This window comes from Rhinopithecus bieti, unplaced genomic scaffold (assembly GCF_001698545.2).
Source record: "Rhinopithecus bieti isolate Rb0 unplaced genomic scaffold, ASM169854v2 scaffold_39006, whole genome shotgun sequence".
Classification (NCBI taxonomy): Eukaryota; Metazoa; Chordata; class Mammalia; order Primates; family Cercopithecidae; genus Rhinopithecus; species Rhinopithecus bieti.
The window spans coordinates 447075-472744 of record NW_016816568.1 but is presented as its reverse complement, the minus strand read 5'-3'; the positions used below and the strand labels follow the sequence as shown (position 1 = coordinate 472744).

Below are 25670 nucleotides of genomic sequence, written 5' to 3'. Positions count from 1 at the left end.
ACAGATTGAAAGTGGGAAAAGAAATAGAAAATGATAGATAAGTGAAAAGGAGCACGGATTTAGGGAAGGACAGATATTCCCTATAACACCCACTTTGCAACTAGTTAGTTTCCAATTAGTTTTAGGGGATATATGCTATATTTTCTATGGAGGAAAAGCTTAAAATGATGGTATGGCCAAGTATTCCCAGTGCCTGGTTTGATACCTGACATATACTACATAAGCGTTTGTTCAATAAATAAATTGCTCTTTAGGGGGCTATATAACTGCGAGTCACATTCCTCCTAACTGCATTTTGAAAATTATACCATTTCCAGTAAAAAAATGGTGACCTGTACTTGACTCCTCAGTCAAGCAAAAGTGAGACCCTGTAGAAGGTTTGGCATGGTGGGCTGGCTTGCACAGTACAGGATCTCTTAAATCATCATTATCTCAAAAATTTATTTGAATGTGTGAAATTAATATTTTCTCCAACAGATCTTCTTTTATCTGATCATTAAATGATCATAGATGACATTTATTGAAAACTCATTCCATGTCAGCCACTGTCCTAAGTATCCTGCATGCAGAATCTCAGGCTCCACTTTAGCTCTTGGAGTCAGGATCCACAGGTTTACCAGATTCCCAGGCCATTTGGATAAATATTGATGTTTGAGAAGCACTGAATTCATTCATTTAATTCTTGCAACAGCCATGTAAGGTGGTGCTATTATTATTTTCCATTTTAAAGAGGAGGAAATAAAGGCACTAAGTTGAGTTACATACATAAGGACACTCAGATAGCAAAGGGTGGAACCAAGATTCAGACCCAGAGAGGCTGACATAGTATCTGTGATCTTCATCACCTTACTGTTTTCTGTTTGATAGCACTACCACCAGCAGCAACCCCAAATCCATAACAGTTATCACAGTAAAAGGAACAATGACATCTTTGAGCAGGAAGATTAAATGGAATCTGGGGAGTTCTGCAAAGAGGAAGTCGGCTATAGCACAAAGGACACGGTATTTGGAACAAGAGAGATCTGAGTTTTGCCTCTTATTACCAGCCTAATCTTGTAGTAATAATTTATCCTATCAGTTAGTTTCCTTATCCATTAAACTGGGCTGCAATTTTCCAAGTTGTTGTAAGAATTGATGATAATATATTCAATCTACCTTGAAAACTATCTGGAACTCAGTAAGTGGTGATGCTTGTCCTTACTGGAAAGGGATCTGCAATTATATGTTTGTCAGAGGTAGCTTGAAATATTTATTTGAACATTAGAATAGTTACAAATCATCTTGAGCAAATATTCAAACAAAACTTGTACTTTTTCCCCCATTATTTGAACTAGAAGAAAAGCTATTTTTAAAAACTTCGCCAGCTGTGGTAATTATTAGAGTTAACTTAGTCATTTAGAAGGAGTAGGTTGGGTACAACAAAGGAAAAATCATTTTGCAGGCATAGGTCCACTACAATAAAGTACTGAAGGAGAGAAACTTCTGGAACTCTCTATCAGTCTCAAGATGTATCTGATCTTTAGGCTTTATCTTTATTTCCTAGGAGCTCTTTGGGATATCTTTGGGAATAATACTGTAGGCAGACCCAGAATTGTTCTGGGACATCACCAGTATTAGTTCCACATCTGACAAATAGAGGAGAACAGATGCAATTTCCTTGGAACTTTAGAGAGGTAGAAAGCAGAGTAGGCTGTCCTCCCTTTCCTTTTGGTCTCTGATTTCTCACAAAAGACGTTAAACTTATCCACTGAACTTTGGATTTTCAAATTTGGTTATAAACGATTTCCTTATGTACTGATCATGAGTGTAATTGAAACAGTGAGGTAGGGGTTATACCTAAAATCACAGAACCACTTCTCTTCTGGTGTCTGTGAAGATTCATCGTCAGGCTAGGTATAGGGGAAGGACAGAAAAATAAGCTCTTAGCTACTTAAGGAAAGGGAGCCTTAGCTGTTAATTCAGTTATCAAAGCCCTGGCAGCATGTTAACACAATTGGCCCACTCTAAAGCATACAATCTATTTTTGTTTATCTCACAACTGTTTCCTCAGTACTATTAGGTTCTTACACCAAGGATTTCTGAGAAGTAAAGCAATTATATTAATGTTGTCAATCACTACTCCCAGGCTGATCAATAAAAACAATGTTAACCCTACTAATTAATTGCTAGCAATGAACTAACTAACTTGAAGAAACTATTAGTTGCACAAAACTGAATAAGGAAATGCTCTCAGTGATGTTTATAATGTGCCATTTGAAAAATGAAAAATTCAATTCTTCTCTAAAATAGAACCCTCAACTCTAAGTAAAACAGTAGCCTCTTTCTTCTATTTAGTTTTGGATAGGAGTATATTTTTGTATTGCAATTATCATGCGTGGCTTCTGAAAATAAGTCTGGAATGGTCATTACACATGTGTGAATTGTATAAAAGTTACTTGAATAATATTGTTCTGTCAGAGTCAGAGACAGCCAACCCCTTCTCAGACCTCATCATGACTGAATTGACACCTGTGTTATTCTGGTTTGGGGGCTTCTAGTTTAACAATAGTTGAATGGGCTTCTTTGCTTGGGAATTTTGAGAAACAAAGGAGTCACTCAAATATTCTTTAAAAACATCAGCAAATTGTATTGAGATCATTGGAAATTTAATTTTAATGTATCTAATTCATTTCAATATTTTTCTGCAGATTTAAAATGTCATGAGCTTTTATGCAGTTTGAGGCACTACTTGGGAATAGTGCCTTGGTCTTTTGACTGAAGTTGTCAGTAGAACTATTTATGCTGAAAGCTTATTTATCTGGGATTGTAAAGCATCTCAGGTAATCTGAAATTTACATGGTATCTCTAATGTGGTAATTTTTTAAAAAATTAAAATGATTCATGAGTAGTGAATTAAAAATGCTGATTCCTGAGCTGAACCACTAGAGATGCTAGTTCAGTAGACCGGGTGTTGTTAACAAGAATCTGCATTTTCATGAGGCACCCAGGAGATTCCAAGGCACAGGGACTGTGGCCCACACTCTGAGAATCATGGCTACAGATTTGAATCCAGGATCCAGTCTCTTCCAGACACTGAGCTTTCTGAAACTTATCAAACCCTAAACTCATCTGAGCCCGAAGTATCCAGGAGACTGAGGATGACATGGGGGAGTTGCAGCTCTTTCAGGAACTTTGAATGCAAGTGGTAGTAGCAGAACAACCACTTAAACATGGATAACCCCAAAGCTAAGTGTTAAATTGGTGACTGACTGAACAGCAGTCATCTGGCATTTGTGAGTTTAACATTCATGGTTTCAGTAGTGCACCAGTGATCTCATGAGTACTGCAAATATTTATTTGTTACTTTGTGAAGACAGGATACTGAATCCATGACCTGAGAAGCTAGTGTGTAAGCACCAGTCTCTTAGCTAGGAGGTGAGAAAAGCCCACCAGCCAACCTCCACATCTCAAAACTTTTGCTGTTCTCTATTTTCATGAACTCAGTCTTATACAAGGATAAAAATTTGGTTTTTCAGTATCTACTATAAGGTGGGAGTGGCTTATTTTTTCATTTATTTTGTTTTCACGGAATGGTTCTGAAACAAAGGTCAATTCTTTGTACAATCATGCTGTGCAACAGATTCTATGAATTTCTTCAGATTTGGTGCTTATGAATTATATTATTTTTATACTGTATGTATTATTTCTGCTTTTATATCAGGGTAGCAGAGGAGCACAAAAGTGACAAAGTGGCTGCTGAGTTAGAATCCTCCTGAGAGGGAACAGAAATTAAAATGGATTGTTAAATTGGGGAAAAGATGGATAGAATCGCTCAACTGCCTTTTAAATATGCACTGCATGATGACAGTGATATTATTATCTGTCAGTGGCAGAAGAGCAAAATTTGAATAATTTTATTTTCCTTTTCCCCCACAAATTAAAACCACAATACCCCACTGGTTCTCTTTTCAAATTAAAAATTATGAGACTTTGAGCGGGCATTAGGGAGTAGACAGAACAGTTACGCTTCAAGTCAGTTGTATTTCTATGCCCACGATGAAGATACAACCTGCCTATTTCATTCTTATACCATTGGAAATGCTGTGGCCTTTGCCTAGTTTTACCAGAAGCTTCATTTAATAGCTATTTTTGATTGTCTACTATGTGCAGGGCACTGAATAAGCTACCAAATGGAAACACTTGCCTTTCTTCAAGGAGTTTACAGTAGGAGAGGAAGGCATGAATGTAACTTATAACCGAGGGCAGGAGGCAGAGGTGGTATTAAAAATGTAAAACAACCAGTGGGATAAAGCCAAGAGGCAACTGGGACAAACACAGGACTAAAGATATGGATGCCAGCAGTCAACAAGGATTCTACCTGCACAGGCATATGCCTGCTGGATGTTTGCACCCGCAGAAAGTGACAAAGGCTGTGGGAGAGAGACAGACTGTGAATTCAGAAAAGTTCCTTCTGAATAAAGGGATCAGAGGAAAGTATTTGGGTCTTTGAGGAATGGATGGAGTTTGAATAAATATTAGATGTAGGAAATGGCTGGAAATAAAAAAGGCATGAACTCAGAAAAGTTAGTGAATATTCAAGGTTCAGCAGTGTTTCAGCTGTTTTCTGGATCAGGGGACATTGCAGACGGGCTGTGGGGTGGAGAGCTCAGGGGAGGACTGTAGGTGGATACAGAGAAATTCTAGGAGGCTGAAGACCAAGCCAGGCCCCGGATGAAGGAGTGGAGGTATTGTCTGGACCAAAGGAAAGATGCAGAGTGTGTGAGATACTTCATCTGCTCTTGTTCCTGTAGGCTTTTGGATGGCAGGAGAGAGAGAAACCCTGAAAGGAAGACTGAACTACAGGATTTCTGACCCTCTAGGCATGAACTGACCAACAAATCACTGCATTCGAATGAAAAATAATCAGAAATGACACGATTAAATTTCTTGCCTGAAGTAGGCTGGGGGCTCGGATCAGAGATCTGACAAATACGGCAATAAAGAAAATCACATTTTCTGCTGACACGAATTTGTGATGGTGAAATTCATACCTGCGTTGCATCTAAAGCATTTAGCTCTTATTAAAAGTTGGATATTATTGGCAGCTGACAGAACAGGAAGATCTTCAAGATGTCTAAATTAAACTTTTCTTTCGCCAGTTAAACTCTTTTTCTCTTTATCTGATTCCACTGGAGATAGAAAACAGATCCTTTTCTCACCCTCTGTGTCTTTGATTATTTTTCTTGTTCAGGGCAATTCTTTTATTCCCCTCTAGCTTCCTATTTGTCAAACCTTGATTTATTTCAGTTTCTCTTTACTGCATGATGTTCAAACTGAACTATAAAAGTATGCCAAGACAATGCTGAAAAAAAAAAAGATGGCATTTTAGAAGATGTATACTCTATTAACCTAGTATATATTGTATTTTTATTTACTAAAAGTGAAAAACAAATTGCAAGAGATCATAGCTTTTAGACCTCAGAGTCAGTCTTGATCCATCTCATATTTATGAGCAATGTATATGACTTTTTATGGCCTTTATGATGGAAAACATTATGCCTTCTAGTCTGAGTTGGCACTTACTTAAACTACCAGTCTAAATGTTGACTTCTGGTTTGAATGGGCCATTATGCATTCCAGGCCTCTGAGGCCTTGGCAAATTAGTAAGTGTTTCTTCCATGGCAGAAGTCTTGCAGTTTGAGAAAGTTGTATGACAATGCAACTCAAGTGTTCCCATAATGTGGAATGATTTTATTTTTAGTTTCTTTTGACAGATCACGAAGCAATCCAACTCCAGTCCCATGATTTCTGACTGGTAATGGCCAAGAAAGAGTGAGGGAAAATATTGTTCCATTTGGGGACAGAGAATATTTATTTGATCTGTTGGTACCTTGATGTGAGATCATTTTCCAGCTACTCCATTTCATGCTCTGCTCATTTCCTGAAGCACGCTTCTTATACAGGGGCATAGTGATTAATCCCAGTCCTGGGAGAGGCAAGCCCATGGTTCTGATGGAGCAAACAATGGGTAATACTTTCTCTTTCCTTCATACACTCTTTGAACAACCCAGGAATCTACATATTTCACCCAGGAAACACTCTCGAAAGCAGCGGAAAGAATTCAGAGTTCATTCTTCTCAGCACCTTCATGGTCCGGCTGCAATGTTGAGCCTCAAATCACAATCTCTTGAAATCAAGCTAGATTTCCCTGCCATTTATTTATAAGCAAGAAAAGTTGACACTCTGTGTTCTGGGTCTGTCATAGTGTGTGGCTCATTTTCTATGTTGAGGATTAAAGGATTGGTTCCTGCAAATGAAAATATACTGTGATCCCTGCTAATCAGAAATTCTGCAGGTGGTTACATGGCTGAATGTAATATTACCTGTTGTTTTGAGTACTTTGTTAAGAACCTCAGGGGAGAGATAAGAGGAGAAAACAGAAGGTGACCAGCATTTAATAGGTTATGGTCGTTGCCTTCATCGCCTTTATTTATTTTTCTGAACTTCCCTCATAATTTCCAGAGTGAGCTCCATCTTCATTTCACTATCTATTATTAAACACACCACCACGGCGCCGCTGGTGATTGGGAAGTGCCCTAGATACTGGGAGCAGTGAATGAGAATGTGAATCCATCCTCAGGCTTGGAGTATGAATTAGAGTAAATGCTCTTTTGAACAAGGTACTTGACTTTGTTTTGCAGAAACATAGCTTTTGTTGCCTTTTAAATATCCTTTAATTATCTCAGGGTGTGAAATCCTCTATTAATTTGCCCAGTTTCTGTTACTCAAATCCCCTGTATCCAGGTAGGATCTGTACCTCAAACACTGCTAGATAATTTCCAAAATATGGTTGAATGTATATCAAAATTTTCCATTCTTGAAGATTGCTTAGAGGAATCGAAACATACATTTTAACAGATAAAAGGAGTGATTATGAATTATTTAAATTGACAGTTTCAACAACATTTATTTATTCAATATAGTATTATAGTTCTACAGTACTATATATGGTACATATATTATTTATTTTGTTTTATAATAGCAGCAGATGGTCACTTAGGATAAATTGGAAGAGAAAGAAACGAAAGTTATTTTGATGTAGTTTCACACTCAGCAATAAAAATTGTTTGATTTAAATGTATTTTCCCAATCTTGGTATATTTTTATAACTTGCTTCCTCACATATTTGTAGTATTTCTCCCATGTTACTAAATATTTTTAAACATGTGCTTTTGTGACTGAATGACTTTCCATTAAACAAAATTGCCATAATTTCTTTAATGCTTTGTTATTACTCGTTTAGCTATTTCTCATTGTTTGCTATTACAATCACATTATGGTGAATGTTTTTGTGCATATTTGATTATTCCTTTAGAAATTCGAATAAGAAAAATTCCTGAGGGTTAAATTATTGCATTAAAATATTAACATTTTAAAACCACATACACTGTCAAATTGCCCTTCATAATTTGCCCTGGCAATTTACAGTTTCTTCAACAGTGATTAAAATATGTTTTTTTTTTAACCAGGATAAATCAGTTCTTCTAATAAAGAGTGTTTTTGATTTAAATAAAAGGTGTTTAAGATGTTAAAGAAAGAAGTTAATAATTTCAGAGGCTGTGATAGGTGACAGTGAGATGATAAAAGAGAAAACCATGTATAGTCTATTTCCAATTCCTGCTCCTTCAGTAATTTCTGTCAGTATGAGCTGCAATACCAATAAAAGTTGTTTTTATTGCTTCCTTTCTCTTTCTTCTTTCTTTCTTTCTTTCTTTCTTTCTTTCTTTCTTTCTTTCTTTCTTTCTCTCTCTCTCTCTCTCTCTCTCTCTCTCTCTCTCTCTCTCTCTCCCTCCCTCCCTCTTTCTTCTCTCTCTTTCATTTGTTCTTTCTTCTCTTTCTTTTTTCCTTTTCTTTCTTTAGTTTTTGGTTTTTGTTTGTTTGTTTGTTTTGTATTTTAGAGGAAGAATAATTCCTAATACTCTCAGAAAACTTATAATGGTTTCTCAGACCAATAGTGTCACAGAAACTCTGATCAGTGTGATTTCTGAAGGACAGTGGATCAACTTATGGGTATTCAAGAGCTCCTCTTCCACAGGATTCATTTTACACTCTGTTCAAATGTGTCCAGCAAGACTTAAAGGCCTCCCAAACTACAGAAAGATCCCAATAAAAGTCCCAATCACAGATTACAATAGACTCTGCCTTATTCTTTCGTCTATTGTCACACCCTGTCAGGCTTTCATTAAATTTCTGTCACAATAAGCCCTATATAATTCTCACACATCCTTCTCCTGTCCCTGCCTCTAAGCCTTGGCCATGACATGTTCTTTCCTAGTTCATCTTTTCTCAAACCAGTCTCTGTGGCTCCAAAGCCGTGCTTAAAATTTGTTTCCTTACAAAGTGTTCTGAATGTAATCTGCTCATTTTAGTCAATTCTTTCTTTAGTGTTTGTTATAAAAAATTTTATGTTTAAAATCACAGGGGCAAAATTCATATGATTAAATTCTCACTGTATTGCAAAGCTCCTGTTTTTATTATTTTATTCTTCTGCTTTAATTTCCTATCCTCAATCCTATTTTTGGCTTGGTCTTTGGAAACCATTCTTATTTATTTAATGAAGGGCCTTTGACAGGTATGTGTACCTTTGAAAAATATACAGTGTTAGGATGTGGATGGGGATATATACCTGACATTGTACAATGGCTTTCATACTCTTTATTGCTTTTCAAAATCAACATTTCATTATTAAGATCTTCCATAATGCTATATGACTATCTAATGAATTAATTCTGACTGCTACATTGTATTCTTTTGCTGGCAGATACCATATTTTAGTGTCCTATTAGATACCATATTTAGTATCAATGTTCATTTTTCTTGTAAGGCTCTCCTGAGCTGCCCCACCTTTACTATCACAAACGATGCTGCAATCAGTATTTTTATACTTATTTCCTTGTAGACATGTGGGGGAGTTTCAAATATATATGAAGAAATGGGGTGGTTAAGTCATAAGAAATAATAAATGGAATAATCATTCCAATTATTTACTCCTCTGTCTCCACACCGTTTTTCATGTAACTTGACAGTTCTGCTTATGTAAAATGGGGTGTGCTTCCCATCACATAACTTGCTTTGCCAATAGAGTGTGGGCAGAAGAAACAGTGTGCCAGTTCCAAGCCAAGGTATGAAGACCCTTCCCATGTTTCCACCTTGCCCTTTTGTGCTTCTGCCATTGCCATGATGAGAACATGCTCCAGCTGGCCTGCTAGTCAAGAAGGATGAGAAATATCCGGGGAAGACATCAACTCAACCAATACTGAGGAGCCCAGACTAGACAAACCTGCAGCTTGATATAGTCCCCAAGCCTTGTCCAGCCTTAATGAGCTGACTGGCAACAGCAGATTAAAAAGAGCCTGGTGTAGATCAGCGAACTGCTCCCGCAGACACACAGTGGCATAAGGAATAAGTGCCTACTGTTGTAGGCCCCTGGTGTTCTGTAGTGAATTACAATGCAGCCATGGCTGATTGATAGAGATAAGCACACCTGGACTGCTTTCCAGAATGGCTGTGCCAGTTTATCCTTCCAACAGGTCTGGACAAGGGCTCTTGCTTCCTGTTATCCTTGTCTACAGCATTGGTTATATTATCACATTTTCTAAGTTTTCTTAATGTGATGTCGTAGCTTGTTTCTTGAATTTCTTAGAAAAAAATCTCTTCATGCCAGGCGCAGTGGCTCACGCCTGTAATCCCAGCACTTTGGGAGGCCGAGGCGGGCGGATCACGAGATCAGGAGATCGAGACCATCATGGCTAACACGGTGAAACCCCATCTCTACTAAAAATACAAAAAATTAGCCAGGTGTGGTGGCAGGCACCTGTAGTCTCAGCTACTCGGGAGGCTGAGGCAGGAGAATGGCGTGAACCGGGGTGGGGGCGGAGTTTGCGGTGAGCCGTGATGGAGCCACTGTACTCCAGCCTGGACGAGACTCCGTCTCAAATAAAATAAAATAAAATAAAATAAAATAAAATAAAATAAAATAAAAAGAAGAAGAAGAAGAAAAAAATCTCTTCATACATATATGTATTAACCATATGGATTTCCCCTACTTTCAAGTGCCTATTTATGTCCTTTGTATATATTTTTTTCTTTAGATTGCTTGTTTTATTAGATTTGCAGGACTTCCTCAAATACTCTACATATGAAATCCTTGAAAGTTTTAGGCATTGCAGATATCTTTTGCTAGTCTGTCACTTGTCTGTCAACATTATCTAAGGGTGTCCATGGACTAATTAATTTTGATATAATTCAGCTTATCAATTCCCAGCCTTCACATGCTTGTGTTTTTAAAATTTAATCTTTTAAAAGCAATGATTCTCTAAACAAAGATTTCAAAGGTTTTATTCTATTAGCTTTTAACCTATTTTTTTTTAGCTTTCTCTTTTCATACTTACAATTTTAGTACATTTAGAGTTTACTTTTAAATATGTTGTATAACTTTTCATTGGTGTTTGTAAATACAATTTCTCTAAAATTATGACTCTAAGATAATATGGCTAATTAAAAAACCGACATATTAGGTGTGAACACTCAACTCAGCACATTTGTCTCTAAAGTTGTCATGTTAGGGTCCCTGTTATATCTACAAATGTTTAAAACCCCTTTGGAACTGCTTCTTCAGAATTTCCTTCAGTGGTTACATAACTTCTTTGAGAATATGCTTAATTGTGAAAAATTGAATCTGGATTTTGAAAATCACTCAAAATAAAGAGATTGATCAATGTCAGGAATATTAATTTCGATGAGAAAATGCAATTCATTTACCTGTTTATGTAGAGTTGTGTATGTGTGTGTGTGTGTTACTTTTGTTACTACTTTCCATAGATGTAATGTATCAAAGTATTGAAGAATATGGGCCTGGACTTCAGAATGACTGATTCAAATACTAGTTCCAAGGGGCCTAGATCAATTCTATATACCTCAATTTCTGCACAATAAACAAATGTGAGTATGAACTTATTCAATAGAATTATTGTGAGGATGGCATGAGTTAGTAGTGCCTTTTGTGGAGTGAGCATTCATCATAATCATTACCTGAGTCATCCCATACTATCTAAGAGCCTTGCGTCTATGAGAGAAGGCCACTTCCTTAGTCCTACTTATTTGATGATTTTCTTTTCATGGTTTTGCTGGCAGCTGGATCCATCTTTCCTTACAACACACTGTAGTGAGCCTGGGGAAATAGCATTTTTCTATATATTTGTCTTCTGTCCCCCTTTGGATTTTAATTCTTTCTTCATCAGACACCCGCCAATCAGAAAACAAAATTACTTACACACAGTATAATACCTCCATGCATATTCATTCCATATACTTTTGAGGCAAACAAGTAATTATTTCTCTGTCTCTCAGACTTAAGAGTTTATTCTCAGCTTGCTGCCCTCAGCACTCTCACAAACAGGTAAACACAGTAAATTTTTCTGTGATAGTTAGTAACCATCAGCTTCCATTAGCATGTGTTTAAAATGTGCAACAGTTGCAGCAGAATCCTATTTTTAAAATTTTGTCAGCTCCTAAAGGAATAAATTATAGCTTAAATCAAATATACAGCTCATAGGCCCTGGCATGCCACTAAGCAGCATTTTTAACCTTCAACAAAAATAAAACATTCCCTCAAATTCAGGATATTGTATCAGAATTAATGACTTAAATAGACATCTTATATTACTAAATTATAGGCAACAGTAACTACCCCCACTGATTCCTAGTTATCAGAAATAGAATCCTTTTACATATTTTCTGTGGCTTAAATTTTCACCCTTCTTAATTACCTGCTTTTCCACTGTTGGCAGGCTTGTAGGGACAATTAAGTGCTAAGAGAATTATGAATGTTAAATTGGAGAAACAACTTGATACTAAAGAAAGGGGATTAAAAATTACTCTTTTTTTCTGGAATATTCTCAGTTTTATTTGTCAAAAATAGAAGAAAAGAAGAGAGGACAAGAGAGTACAGGAACAAAAAAATCAAAACCAGAGCTTGACAAAACCAAGTTTTCATGACATGTTTGGTTAGGACTAGCATTGTAATCTGAGACAACACTACGTAAATCATTCATTCCAATAATAAACTATGGGAGTATGACCACTGGCCTTATTCCCATCAGATCTATGTTGTAATCATTATAGATGAAGGTGATCAAGGTAGACCTAGACTCTGGCTAGATTACTAGAGGAGGTAGTGGAGGCAGTCTGGGGTGTGAATGAAGTTGGAAGCAAGTTGACATTCGAGAAAGTGAAAATGCTCTTCTGGCATTTTTGAGGTACTTAGATGAAGGAGCAGGGCTGAAGGGCAGCAAAGATGTATGGGTGATAAAAAGCATGGGACAGAAGAAAAACAAGCTCATTGCAATCATCCTTCTACATAATCAAAATTAAAGATGACCATTTACCAAAAAAGAAGAAAGTTGGTATGAAAGTCATGATACTGAGTTCATTTTCATTGCATGCAAGAAATAAGGTGACAGGTTCAGAATGTAATAATGTATCAACAGGATCTGGCCCCAGCAGTTTTGTTGAGTATTGGCAGTGATAAATGATTCAAGACTAATGCCATAAAAGTAAATAGCTTCTGTTTCTATCACTGACTTTGTACATACTCAGGTGGCTCTGTTAAAGAGAATTAAATGCACAGTACCATATGGGAAGAATTATCTTGAGTTTTCTTTATGACTGACAGTAAATAACACATTTTAACATGTAGACCAGTGAAGGTTAGGGTCATGAAGATTTTCTTTTAGATATTTGTCCTTATTTTAGAGTATGATGTTATAGCACTGAGTAAGTTAAATATAGCCACTACCCAGCAATACCTCAATCTACCACCTTCCTAATACATACATTGGCTTAATCTCTTCCTGAAGATTACATCTATCTCAGGAATAAGCACCAACACTTATGATGCTGTTTATTTGGCATCAATCATCCAGCTCCTTAATAAAGCTCATCCATATTCAATTCAGCCTATAGGAGTCATACCACATTGTCAGCCAGAATATTAATATTTCAAGATATAATCTGATATAGATCAGAAGGCACTATGAGGGCAACTCAACAATTTACAGTTTCCTATTTATTCAGTACAGGTGCATTGTACTAAGTGTAACTAATGCCTCATGATGTTATTTTCTTAGCTCAGAAACTGTTGGAATCAATCAGTTATAAATCTTTAAGTCTGATTAGTTGTATACAAAATCAGGGTAATTCTGTAATATGAACCAAATTACCAGGTTTTTGACCATGTAGTAATATATTTCACATTCATGGTAGAAGTATATATCCTGAGCCTTTTCAAGACTTTTTTTGTCTTTGTAGAAAAGGCAGGAAGGAAGAAAGGAAAAAAGATGAGGAAGAGAGGAAAGAAGATAGGAATGAAGGCAGGAAAAAAGAAAGGAAGGAAGGAAAGAAGGAAGGAAGGAAGGAAGGAAGGAAGGAAGGAAGGAAGGAAGGAAGGAAGGAAACAATTTAATTAACTTCACCCTTCTTTCCCTACCAGACAGGAGAAAAGGAGAATGGAGTTAAACCTCAAGGGTTAAAAAGGTAGACTGAAGTCTGATTAAGACTACTATTACTCAGCAGCTGGTATCAGCTAAAAGCAACAAGTTTTCTCTCCTCTCTCCCACCCCATTACTTTCTTCTTGCCCTGGGTCAGCCTATAAGCTCGAGCACAAAAACTCAGATTGGCTGCTTTGATTTGCTAAAGCAAAGATCCTGGTCCCCTCACATGAATATATATATAGTATATATTAGTATATTATATTATGTATATATTATATATGCTTATGTAACTTAAGTCTAGTTGGCAATATCTGCAATGTGATTTACTCTGTTTTGTAAGCTATAGTCACAATTACATATGTGTATATGTGCCTAATTCCTTCCTTCCTTCCTTCCTTCTTGTCTCTCTTCCTTCCTTCCTTCCTTCCTTCCTTCCTTCCTTCCTTTCTTCCCTGCCTCCCTCCCTCCCTCTCTTTCTCCTTCCCTCTCTCCCTCTCTCAAACATTAATTAAATATCTATTGTATTTCAGGCAGATCCATGGCTTCTGGGAGCACACAATCTAGGAGGAACATAAGCATGGGAACAAATAATTAAAGAATAATGCAATAGTATAGTGAGCTATATTGACTGACTGATTGAATATGTTTGATGATCTCCACAAACTTTAGCCTGTTTGAGAGGCTGTTAGGTCTCAATTCAAGCATCTTAGAGACACTACTAGTGACCTCAGGATACTAATGCCATACAGAATTAGAATAAAGAAATTTATTGCCATCACAACTGTTTCCTATATTTGCACTCTTCAATTGTTACTCCAACTAGTGGATTGCAGAATAAATCATCATCAAATGATATTTAAAACCTTGTATTTTATTACTAATGCACCTTGGAAACTATGATTAAATTGTGTCGAAAGTGAAACTAGAATCTTCAGGACTAGGATGCTGTAATCATCATTTTAGTGTTTATTACATTTACGTTATTAATGAATCAGAGATATGACAAAAACCTCCAATTTATCAGAAAAAAATCATTAAAAATTGCAACTTTGAAGTTTCCAAGACCCATTCCCAATCTAAACAGGAAAGAAATGAGAGAACACAGTGTTTCCAAACGGTTTGTAATGGAAAATCTGTATAAAAGTATTTACATAACCAAGAGAAGTGCCTAGAGAAAGGAGGAATTTGCAGGTAAATTAATGCAATGGATTCACAGAAAAAAAAAGGGGGGACTATTGTAAAGCCCAAAGGTGCACTTTACAATGAATAATTCCATCAAAATTATGCATGCAAATTAGATCAATTAAAGTGGAAGATGCTCAGTCACGTACTGGTCTAAGAGTTAACAGTTGTGAGAATAGAACGAAAACCAATTCCAATTGAAATTGTCGAGAACATCCCAGGTTGAAAACAAAATAATTCCTAAAGGAACAAGAATAAGTAAAAGCGCTATTTATTTTCTTTCTTTTTGTTTTTCTGAAGGTTGACATTAGAAAAAAATATACATATTTTGTCTGGCTATTTGTACATTTCTATTCTCCCTGAACAACCAAATAACAACAAAAAAAACATAGAAGAGAAAGGCACAAACCTTTTCTAAGGAATACAAAAAGGCCAATCAAAAGTAGGTCCAAAGTGGTGAGCCTAGTTTTATCAAAATTAGAGATGACCATTTATTCACCTGCTTTTGTTAGAATTTTCTATACTCACTAAAATCAAATACTTATTCTTAATTAAGGATGTATAAGAGAGAAATGTGAAAACTAAACATGTTATTTTAAGAAAAAGCATATAGATAAGGTGACTTGGTTTGCATGGCAAACTGTTTATTGCTCAGATGTCTATGGCATCGAGAGCATTCTTCTAGTTTCAGTTGGACTCCTGTATTTCTGGTCAGCTGTAGGTCAAGTAGCAGCTCTGCCTATGTAGGTAGGGCTTTCTAGCAAAATCAGGCACCAGCCCACTTGGAGACTGGGGTGTTTCAGTTCTTCTCCACATTGTCCTTCGTTGTGCAGCAGGCTAGCCCAGGCTTGTTCTTAATGACAGATGCAGTAGGTTGAGACAGTGGAGGTACGTGAGCTCTCTTAAAAACCTAGGTTTGGAACTGGTGTGCTGTGGCTTCCCCCATATTCTGTTGGTCACACAGGTCTGAAGGGCATCCCAGATTCAAGAGGTGGGGAAATGGACTCCACCTCTTGATGGAGAAAGTTTCAAAGTCACATTTGCAAAGGGCCATCTGAGAGACCATTATTTGGGCTACCAATGTAGTCAGTTTCTCTACACAAGAGATAAGCAGCTTTAAGGGAAACAAGACTTTATTGCAGACAAATTATTATAGGCTAGCAACATCAAAATCATTGCCCCACAAAATGACTTGTGCTGGGAAAAAAAGAGAAAAAAAAAAAAAAAAAAAAAAAAAACCCAGCAGAGAACGAAAAGCGAACACTGAACCACAGAACAGTCTGTCCTTCATTACTCATTCCTTTTAACTAGCATTATCTAATAATCACAAGAAGCTTTCCATGTTGTTGGTTTTATGCCATACTTCTAGCACAGTAACAAATAACACTAGGTAACATTTATTAAGCACCTATTATTTACTAAGTACTAGACTATCTGTATTACTAATCTCATTTAATCTTTAAAATGACTCTCTGATGTCAAACTTATTAAAAGAGAAAAAATGAAGGCATGGGGGAACTTATCAAAGAAAATACCTCTAATAAGTAATAGAATTTAAACCCAGAGTTATCTGAAACTCAAGCACATGCTTTTCTTTATGTTTAACATGAGTGTTTAATTACATAATTAGAAATCTGCAGGAGTATTCACTGCCTCTTCTGGTAACAAAAAGAATGCTTTAGCTTCATGGTGCAGGTGCCTTACAGGGGTCAAAGCCTAAGATGGTGTGTTGCTATCTTCCCCCTTCAATCATTGGTTCACTTGTGGGATTCTGACTACTCAGTACTCTAGAGTGATTCTCGAGCTCCTTCTAGGATCAGTGGCTCACCAAAGACAGGCCAGCAGAGGTCAGCCCAGGTGCAGACAACAAAGAAGTGCTTTGTTTGTGTGGAGAATTTAAAAGTAATAATGAAACTACACCTTTTTTTTTTTTTTTTTTTAATCACCACCTGCTGGCAATTCTAAACAAGGGTAATGAGAAAATACCCCTCCCTATCAATCTATCTGTCTCTTTCCCCAATTTGGAATGTGTTGAGTATGATTATTGGAATGAAGATGCTAGCTTCTTTTTCTGAATTCAAATAGAGAATCCAAGGCCCCAGCAATTGTTGACAGTTCTCTTGTGAAAAAATTTGGACCTGTTAGTGCAGACAGCCCAGGGAAGTGGAGCCCAGATGTGGATCTTGTTGACAGTATAACTTGAATCAAGCCACAAATGAATTTGCATTGGGCCTATACATTTTCAGCTTATCTGAGTGATTTTCCTCTTTTTAAAGACTGGTTTGTTTCAGAAATCCAACCAATAAATGAGATAGCATCATTTCTCCTCCTCCTCCTCTTCTTTCTCTTCCTCCTCCTCCTCCTTCTTCTTACACCTCCTCCTCTTTTTCTTCCTCCTTCTCCTCCTCTTCCTCTTATTCTTTTTCATCTTCTTCTCCTTTTCTTCCTTTTCTTTCCTCTTCTTCTTCTACACGGGGTCTTGCTTTGTCACCCAGGCTGACTTCATTCTATTTTAAAACCAACTACTAAGGTAAAGCTCTCTTTGGCTACTATAATTTGTGCTTATCACTCAGTTTCAGCAAACATTTTCTGTAAAGGGTTAGAGAGTAAATATTTTATGCATGTATGTAGTGTTAATGAAATTCTAATTTAATTAATTAATTAAATATCTACAAGTATATTTATAGTCTCTGTTACTTGCTAGTCAACTCCTCCATTGGAGACTGAAAGCAGCCATCAGCAAAATGTAAACAAATGATTGTAGATGTATTCTAGTAAAACTTTGTGCACAACAAAATTGGCATTTTATATATGTGCTTCAAAATATTTTCTTCCTCTGATTATTCCCCCAACCATGTGACATTGTAAAAACCTTAGGACGCAGACCTCACAAAACCAGGCAAGCCATAGTTTGCTGCTCCTTGCATCAGACCATTTTAAGTATTCATAGACACATGTATCTATGAAAAATAAATACTGTTGCTCTGTGATTTTGCAAAATATAAATTGTGTTTATATATATTATATATATATACAAGTCTAAAACATGCATTTATGACTCAGTAAAGGGTTTTTACACATTTAACTGTTAGTCCAAATCCTCATTTTTAACTGCTTCCTAATACTGAATGCTTAATATTGATACACTAATAGTTGATGCTTTATTCTTATAGTGATATAATACTGGTAATCCTAAGAAATAGGTTGTTTCCATCTTTAGTAACAAACATTTTTACTCAAGTCACCTTATTCCCAGGCACAGTACTTTTTAGGGTACATGCTCAATTGTTACTAGAAATGTATTATGCACATTTTAAATTTTAAACCATATAAGACTATCACATTCCTTACACCCTCACAATTGATACCATTAAATGTTTTAATATTTTGACAATCTGATAGATGAATATGTTGTTTGAATTTTTATTTCCCCGAATGTTAGTGAAGTTGAGTACATTTATGTACCTGCATTGGCCATATGTATTTTCTCTTCTGTGAATTGATCATTCCTTTTTTTGCTAATTTTTTATTGCACTTCTTGTCCTTTCCTTATTGATTTGTAGGAATTCTTTATATATTATCAATGAAAATCTTTTGTCATTACCTTGCAACTATTTTCTCCTAGAATGCCTGTGTCTATTTATTTGATTAGTATCACATTTTATCAGTCAGAAATCCTGACACTTGATGCAGCCAAATTTATCAATTTTTAGTGTCTTGTCCCAAGAGCTTCCCTGTTTCAAAAACAGAAACATAGTCATTTATACTTTCTTCTTTTATTTTCTTGTATTGTCTTTTATATTTAGGTATTTTTAATCCATTCAGAACTTAATATTATAATTGCTATGGAGTAATATAACTGTTTTTTTTTAAAATAACTAGGCAATCATCTGAGAAGTACTTATTGAATAATCTGTCATTTCTCCATTAATATGAAATGCTACATCTATCATGGTCTAATTTCCCAAATATGCATGGGTCAATTTCTGAATTATCTTTTTAATCCCCCTGATGTATTTGTTTATGCCTTAGCCAATTCCACACAGTTTTAATCACAATACCTTATCATATACTTTAATATCTAACAGGGAAAAGCCATCTTATATTATTTTTAAATATTGTCTTGTCTATCATTATGCATTTACTCCTATACATGAATTTTGGAATTAGGTTTTCAACTCCCATGAAAAATTGTATTGGGATTTTGTTTGGGATTAATTGAATTGATATATTAATATGATAAGAATTGGCAGCCAAAATACTGAGTTTATGCATCTATAAATATGGAATATCTTTTCATATATATTAAAGGGCTTTTAAAGGTTCTTCAGTAACATTCTGTATTTTCCCATGGATTAAAAAAATTAACTGGTTATATTTCTAGCTATTTTGTCAGTTTTGTGTCTATTGGAAATAACATATTTTTTCTTATTATGCTTATTGTATTATAATTGGTTTTCTTATTATATTATAATTAATTACGCAAGTCTCTAGACAAGCTATCAATGTTTGTACATAAATGATTTTGTCTTATAGTTTGCTATCTGAGATGATTATTTGCTATCATTAGCTATATTTGACTCCAGTGTTTTATGTGAATCATAACATAAATTTAGTAGCTTGCTATATTTTCCTATACTCTGTAATGATTTGTGTAAGTTGGGAATTCCATGCTCCTTGAAGGTTTGTACATGTCATTTGTAAAATACTTAGGTCTTAGTAAGTTTTGAGGGCCAGGACATACTTTTAAGTTGTGATTTCAATATATTTGATTGATTATGTTCTACTCAGATATTCTACTCATGTTGAGATAGTTTTTATCATTTAAACTTTCTCGGTATATCATGCATTTCAACTTTATTGGTTTAATGTTACATGTATGATCTTTACTTTTTAAACCTCTATCTTTTGTGTAGTTATATCCTAGACTATTACTATCTTTCTTATAGTAGAAAATCTAACTTTTAAGAACACAAAATTTAATTTGTACTTTATATTCAGTATCAATATTTAACCAGCACCTAAGTCATCTTTCTCAACAGGAGATTGATATGCTTTTATTTCCTTCTTCTTTCCCTCATCTCTTCCTCCTGCCTCTCATGCCTGATATTCTTTGGATTATTTTTTCCCAAGTGGCTACTGAAATTCATTTTTACATAGAATGTATAACATAAATCCCAGTTATTTAAAATTATACACAGAACATAAAAAGATGATCACAAGTATTAAAGATTATCATTGGCAAGGGTTCTGGTTAACTTTCCTTTTATATTTTGTGTTTCGAATATCCCCAAAATATCAATACTCAATTTTCTTCATGAAATATATTGGCTCATATCTTTGATCTTCATGCATGAAAGAATCAAATTACAGTAAAGAAGACAGAGAATCCGCTTGTTAAACACACTGATTAAAAACTAATACTTATTTAGAATTAAGTTTTACTAGCTTTTGCATGGCATTGTTTCTTTCCTCTGCTTCTCCTGAATTCATTTTTCTGTAATTGGAGTATATTACCTAGTATTTCTTTCAGAAAGAGACTTTCAATGTTAACTTTGAGTGTCTTTGTATGTCTAATAGCCTTTCATCACCTTCTCGGTTGAATGATCCTTTAGCTCATGAAGTTCTAGGTTTCAAATGATTTTCCATCAATGTTTTGACAATGGCACAATTGGTAAAAAAGGAAAGGACACTAAATTCCACATATTATTTGATCTGAGATGACATAGAGTAATCACTTATATTATCATAACTTGCATTTATAGAGCAGTTGGTCTGTTAGGAAAATTATAATAAATACATTATTTGGGTTATTTCATTTATTATTTATAATGACACAAGGTAGATATTGTTATCCAATTTTATAGGTGAAAAACAAACACTTAGAGAAGTGAGGTAATATTGAAATGGAAATAGAAATTATATAATAGAGTTGGGAAACACATAAAGGTAGTTTGATTAGCCTGACTTTTTTAAACCTCTACTCCCACTCTCTGGAAGAAACCACCTGTAGTTTAATGTCATAAAAAAAAAAAAAAAAAAAAGACATTTTATTTTAAAATTGGGTAAAATGATCAGTGTGGCCATGCAGTGTTCAGAGTATATGCCTGCTGTCTTTTAAGACTTTGTCTAATTTTGAAATTATGGTTGAGCACTTGACATTGGCCTCTCGGTGGAAGAAAAAGTCACAGAAGCAAATCAGCCAGATCTTTTTGGTCAGCCTTGGCCATCCTTTCAGTTGATTATTGCTATAAAGGTAATGAGGCATTCTCAATGACAACCTAGTTAAAATTCTTGTAAACAAGTGCAAATTTACTTTCAGGGATGGTAGCCCATATGGGTCAAATTACCTCTGGAAAATTTATGATTTTCCAAAGGGAAGAACCCAATTTGAAAGAGTATGCTAAGTGGCCTGGTAAGTGACACATGTCTTTATGGTCTTAACAAAACCAATTCTAGGATAGTGGAAGGAATTCCTAGTCAAGAATTTCACAGAAGCCATTTCTGAATGTTGTGAACTAATTTCCTATTTAAATTGCCAATTCCTCTGTGATTTAGGATTTTTGTTGAGACTATGTGACCTCAGAATTTCTGTGATCATTAAGGTCTCAAAACGTTCGTATTAATGTCAACTTGGCCATTCACTTCCTAAGAAATAATTTTTCTTGTGTTGTGGCCACTTACAAGCATTGTTGCAGAAAACTTCCATATTAGCTATATCTGCAGCTGTGCCTAGACCTGTGTACTGTACTGAATACAGTACAGGCCCTTTTGCTTGTGAATAATAAAGCTTATATGCCAAATGATATGAATTACCGTGATGATTTCTTTGACTTTATCCAAGCATATATTTTGAAATACATTCTCTTTCATAGTGACCTTTCTTTTTTCAAAGGTTTATCACATCCTTGAATTTATAAGCAGAATGTTGACACCATTTGTTCTGGTTATTTATTGCTGTGTAACAAATGTTCCTAATACTTAGCAACTTAAGACAACAAACATTGTTTCTCAATGTCTGTGGGCCAGGACTTAAGCACAGCTTAGCTAAGTGCCCTAGCTCAGAGTCATAAGGCTGCAATCAAATGGTCAGTGTGGTTTGCCTTCATCTAATGGCTAACTTAGGGGATGATCCACTTACACATTCACTCATGTGGCTATTGGCAGGCCTCAGATTCCCTTTGCCTTTTGGTCAGGGGCATCAGTTGCTTGCCACATGGGCCTCTCCACAGGGCAGCTATCTTTTGTTGGAGCAGGTGATTGAGGGAGCAGAGAGGGCACTAGAGACAGAAGCCACAATCTTTTTGTAATCCAGTTGCAGAGGTGACATCCCATCACTTGTTTCATAGTCTATTCATATGACGTGAGTCAGTAAGTTCAGCCAACACTCAAGGGGAGGAGATAACAAAAAGGTTGTGATGACCAAGAGGTAGGGATATAAGGCCATTATAGAGTCTTACCTGTGGTCCGGGCGCGGTGGTCTCAAGCCTGTAAATCCAGGCACTTTTGGGAGGCCGAGACGGGGCGGATCACGGGTCAGGAGATCGAGACCATCCTGGTAATACGGTGAAACCCTGTCTCTACTTAAAAATACAAAAACTAGCCGTGCGGACGAGGCGGGGGCCTGTAGTCCCAGCTACTCGGGAGGCTGAGCAGGAGGAATGGGCGGTAAACCCGGGAGGCGGGAGCTTGCAGTGAGCTGAATCCGGGGCCACGCACTCCAGCCTGTGGTGGCAGAGCAAGGAACTCCTTCTCACTAAAAAAAAAAAAAAAAAAAAAAAAATAGAGTCTACCTGTTGCTTATTTATCCACAGTGTCTGCTGAAGTTGAAGTATACAAATTGACTTGTAAATATATTGGAGTATTTCTGTGGAGTGCTGCTGATAGCCAGCTTATTTAATAGAGGGGCATAACTCTCTAGGCAAGGATATAATTCTAAGCTCTTTAACTTTTATATATAGTATTAATATTGATTCTAGAATAGCTGACAAGCTATATCTATATGTGTATAGATATCTATCTTTCTTTAAAGTTTACAATTGTTAATTGAGTGCTTACACTATGCCAGGCACTTTTCTAACCAACCTGTAAAATTCCTTTGCATAGTGGGTCGTATTCCCATTTTACCAAAGAAGGAACTCAGAGAGCTGATGTCAAGTACTCGGGATTACATAGCTAGTAAGCTGGGTAATTGGGCTAAAACCTAAACATAAAATCTGCCCTACATTTAGCCCAAGACCTGTCCAGAAAATCCACCTTTGAAAAGACTTTCATTTAGCTTCCACCAAAAATGAATTTATGACAAATGATATTTTATACTAATAATCCAGGGAGCTAATCTAAACCCTGGTTCATCAATATAATCAACTGGGGGATTTAAAGTATACATAGTTGTGTGGGCCCCATTTCAAGACCCATTGAATCAGAATTTCTGGGAATGTCGCGGAATACTTACATATTTTCAATCTGGAGACATTCACCAGGTAATTCTGATGGTCCAGGTTTGAGAAATGCTGATGCAAGTCTTACTTAATCATTTGTCCTACTAAATTAATGTTTCTCAAGATGTGGTCAATAGAGCTGATGTCTATTAAATAGTAATCTGTTAACAAGAATTCCTAGAACTGTATCTTAAGCAAGCTTCCTGGGAGAATCTTGTTTACATTAAAGTTTGAGAACTATCAATATACCCTTCTAAGTTCTACTCTTAAAATACCTTAGTTTGGCTGCCTAGTATCATCACAACTGACAAACTACTCTTGGGTTTTTGGTTTTGCAGAGGATCCAAAAACAATAACAAAACAAACAGAATATAGAGAACACTTAAATAATGTTTGCAAAATTATTATTAGGTATATTCTATTGATTGTGATTTGCCAGGCAATAAACCAAAGATAACTTTAATGTTTAGTAATGCTAATTACACCTGGTTTCAGGTTGAGTTATTGTTCGTTTTTTTCTACACCATAATTCTTTGTTGAAGTAGGAGGAATGACTGTCCTGTGCATTGTAGGACATTTACAAGCAACCCTGGCCTCTACCCACTACCTACGAGTAACAATCCACCCATCCAGCTCCCTCAACCCCAGCTGTGACAATGTCTTTACATATTGCCAAATGTCCCCTGGATAGAAAAATTGCTCCAAGTTGCGAACCACTGAATTACATGATTATCTCTTCTCACTCACTTTATAGTTAACAGTCTCACATAAGTATTTTAATTGCAAACTACTTTGAGCATTCATATAAGTAGAGTTGTAAATTATAAACATATTTGGAAGAAAGACAATTATAACTTTATTAAAAAATTCATTAATATTCAGAAATGGATTGAAGCTTTACATAATAATCAACAGATTCCAAAATAACTTAATAGGTTTTTCACTTCAATACAACCTTTTTGAGATCTGTGAAATTGCTTGCCATCCTGAGCTTGTTTTCTTGTGTAAAAATTTAGCTAGGATTATCAACAATACTTCAAAAATGTATCATAGTTCTTTAGTACATGATAGCGTGTGTAATCTGTGCATGGATATTACAGCAGATAACATATTACATAGAACTGGTCAAGTGAAGGGCAGAAAAAAGGAATCACAGGTATTTGTCCTTCATTATATTTGTTCTTTTATTTACTGCTCAGGAAAATGTCCTAAAACATTTGTCATAGCTCTGTTTGATGCTGGCTCCAGATAATCATTGGTCCAGAAAAATAAGTATTTATTTATGGTATTTGAGATGGAGTTAATCTTGGATTTTTAGAGCTAGCTCTCATTAAAATTACTAGCATTTCTATTTGCATTTTTTCCTGTATGTTAATATTTTGAAAAGAAATATTTAAGTACCAAGTGACTATATTTATGTGCCTCCAAATATGGGAATAAAAAATGAAAGCTATAGTCATCTAGATGTTTCCTATGTTTGCATGTTTTGTTATATGTTAACAACTCTAATTAAAACCAAACAGGACAGATAATAACAGGAGGCCCATTTTCCTACATACTCACATAAAAAGCGGCATGAGAAAATTGGGGTAATTTGAGGACATTTTATGTTTACATAATTAGAAAATATGTACTTCACTAAAATTCACTTCTCTTTTTAAAATGTCTAAAACACAGAGATATACTGTTATGTTACATTTAGGACTCTGGATGCATTAGAATTATACTGCTTTACATAATTAGAAGGCCACTGAAAATAAAAGTAGTTTACTTTCATTCAATTAACACTAATCAAGCACATACATTATGCAGATCTTGTGCCAGATGCTGGGAAGACTAAGATGAATAATTATGGTTTCTGCCTTTGGGAGCTCACAGTCCAAGGGAGGAACAGACAGTTAAGTGACTAGTGGTAGCATAAAGTGCAAAGAGGTGCATACTGTACCATGGGAACACAGGCCCTAGATGGAGTGACCAGCAAGCAACTGTGTGTGGCTGGAGATCACAGAGCTCAGTGGGAGGTTGTTTCAGAACATGGGCCGTAATGGTGGGCTGCAGACTTCATTCCCTAGAGAAAAAATAAAGTGAAAGTATATTCTTCAGTTACATTTGCTAGAGTTATACAAAAGCGGGATAGTAGTTTTAGTACTTTTTTGCTGCTTTTATTGTAACAAAATAAATCAAGTTTTGTTTTGTTTTAACTCAGATCTGACCAGTGGTGTATTTACCAATAAGAATACTCAAAATCAAAAAAATAATATCTCTATTACTTGAAACTTCTGATTTCCAATAGAAATTTTTTTTCCTCTAACTACACAACTTTCACTAGTGTTATATTAGAACTTTTTCACTAGTGTTATTTAAGAACAAGCAGGCCGGGCACGGTGGCTCAAGCCTGTAATCCCAGCACTTTGGGAGGCCGAGGCGGGCGGATCACGAGGTCAGGAGATCGAGACCATCCTGGCTAACACGGTGAAACCCCGTCTCTACTAAAAAAAATACAAAAAACTAGCCGGG

The 25670-nt window shown here is 35.8% G+C and overlaps 1 long non-coding RNA gene across 5 annotated transcripts in view; it reads right to left on the bottom strand.

The window, feature by feature from the left end:
- Positions 1–25670, bottom strand: part of LOC108517187 (uncharacterized) — a 170506-nt gene that overhangs the window by 50806 nt on the left and 94030 nt on the right. For 4 of the 5 annotated variants that reach the window (XR_001882024.1, XR_001882030.1, XR_001882026.1 and 1 more), the window contains one exon: positions 25099–25221. This is a non-coding gene — a long non-coding RNA (uncharacterized LOC108517187). Of the gene's footprint in view, positions 1–17192; positions 17302–25098; positions 25222–25670 lie in introns of those variants that run through there. The other variant, XR_001882025.1, reaches the window with a different exon arrangement.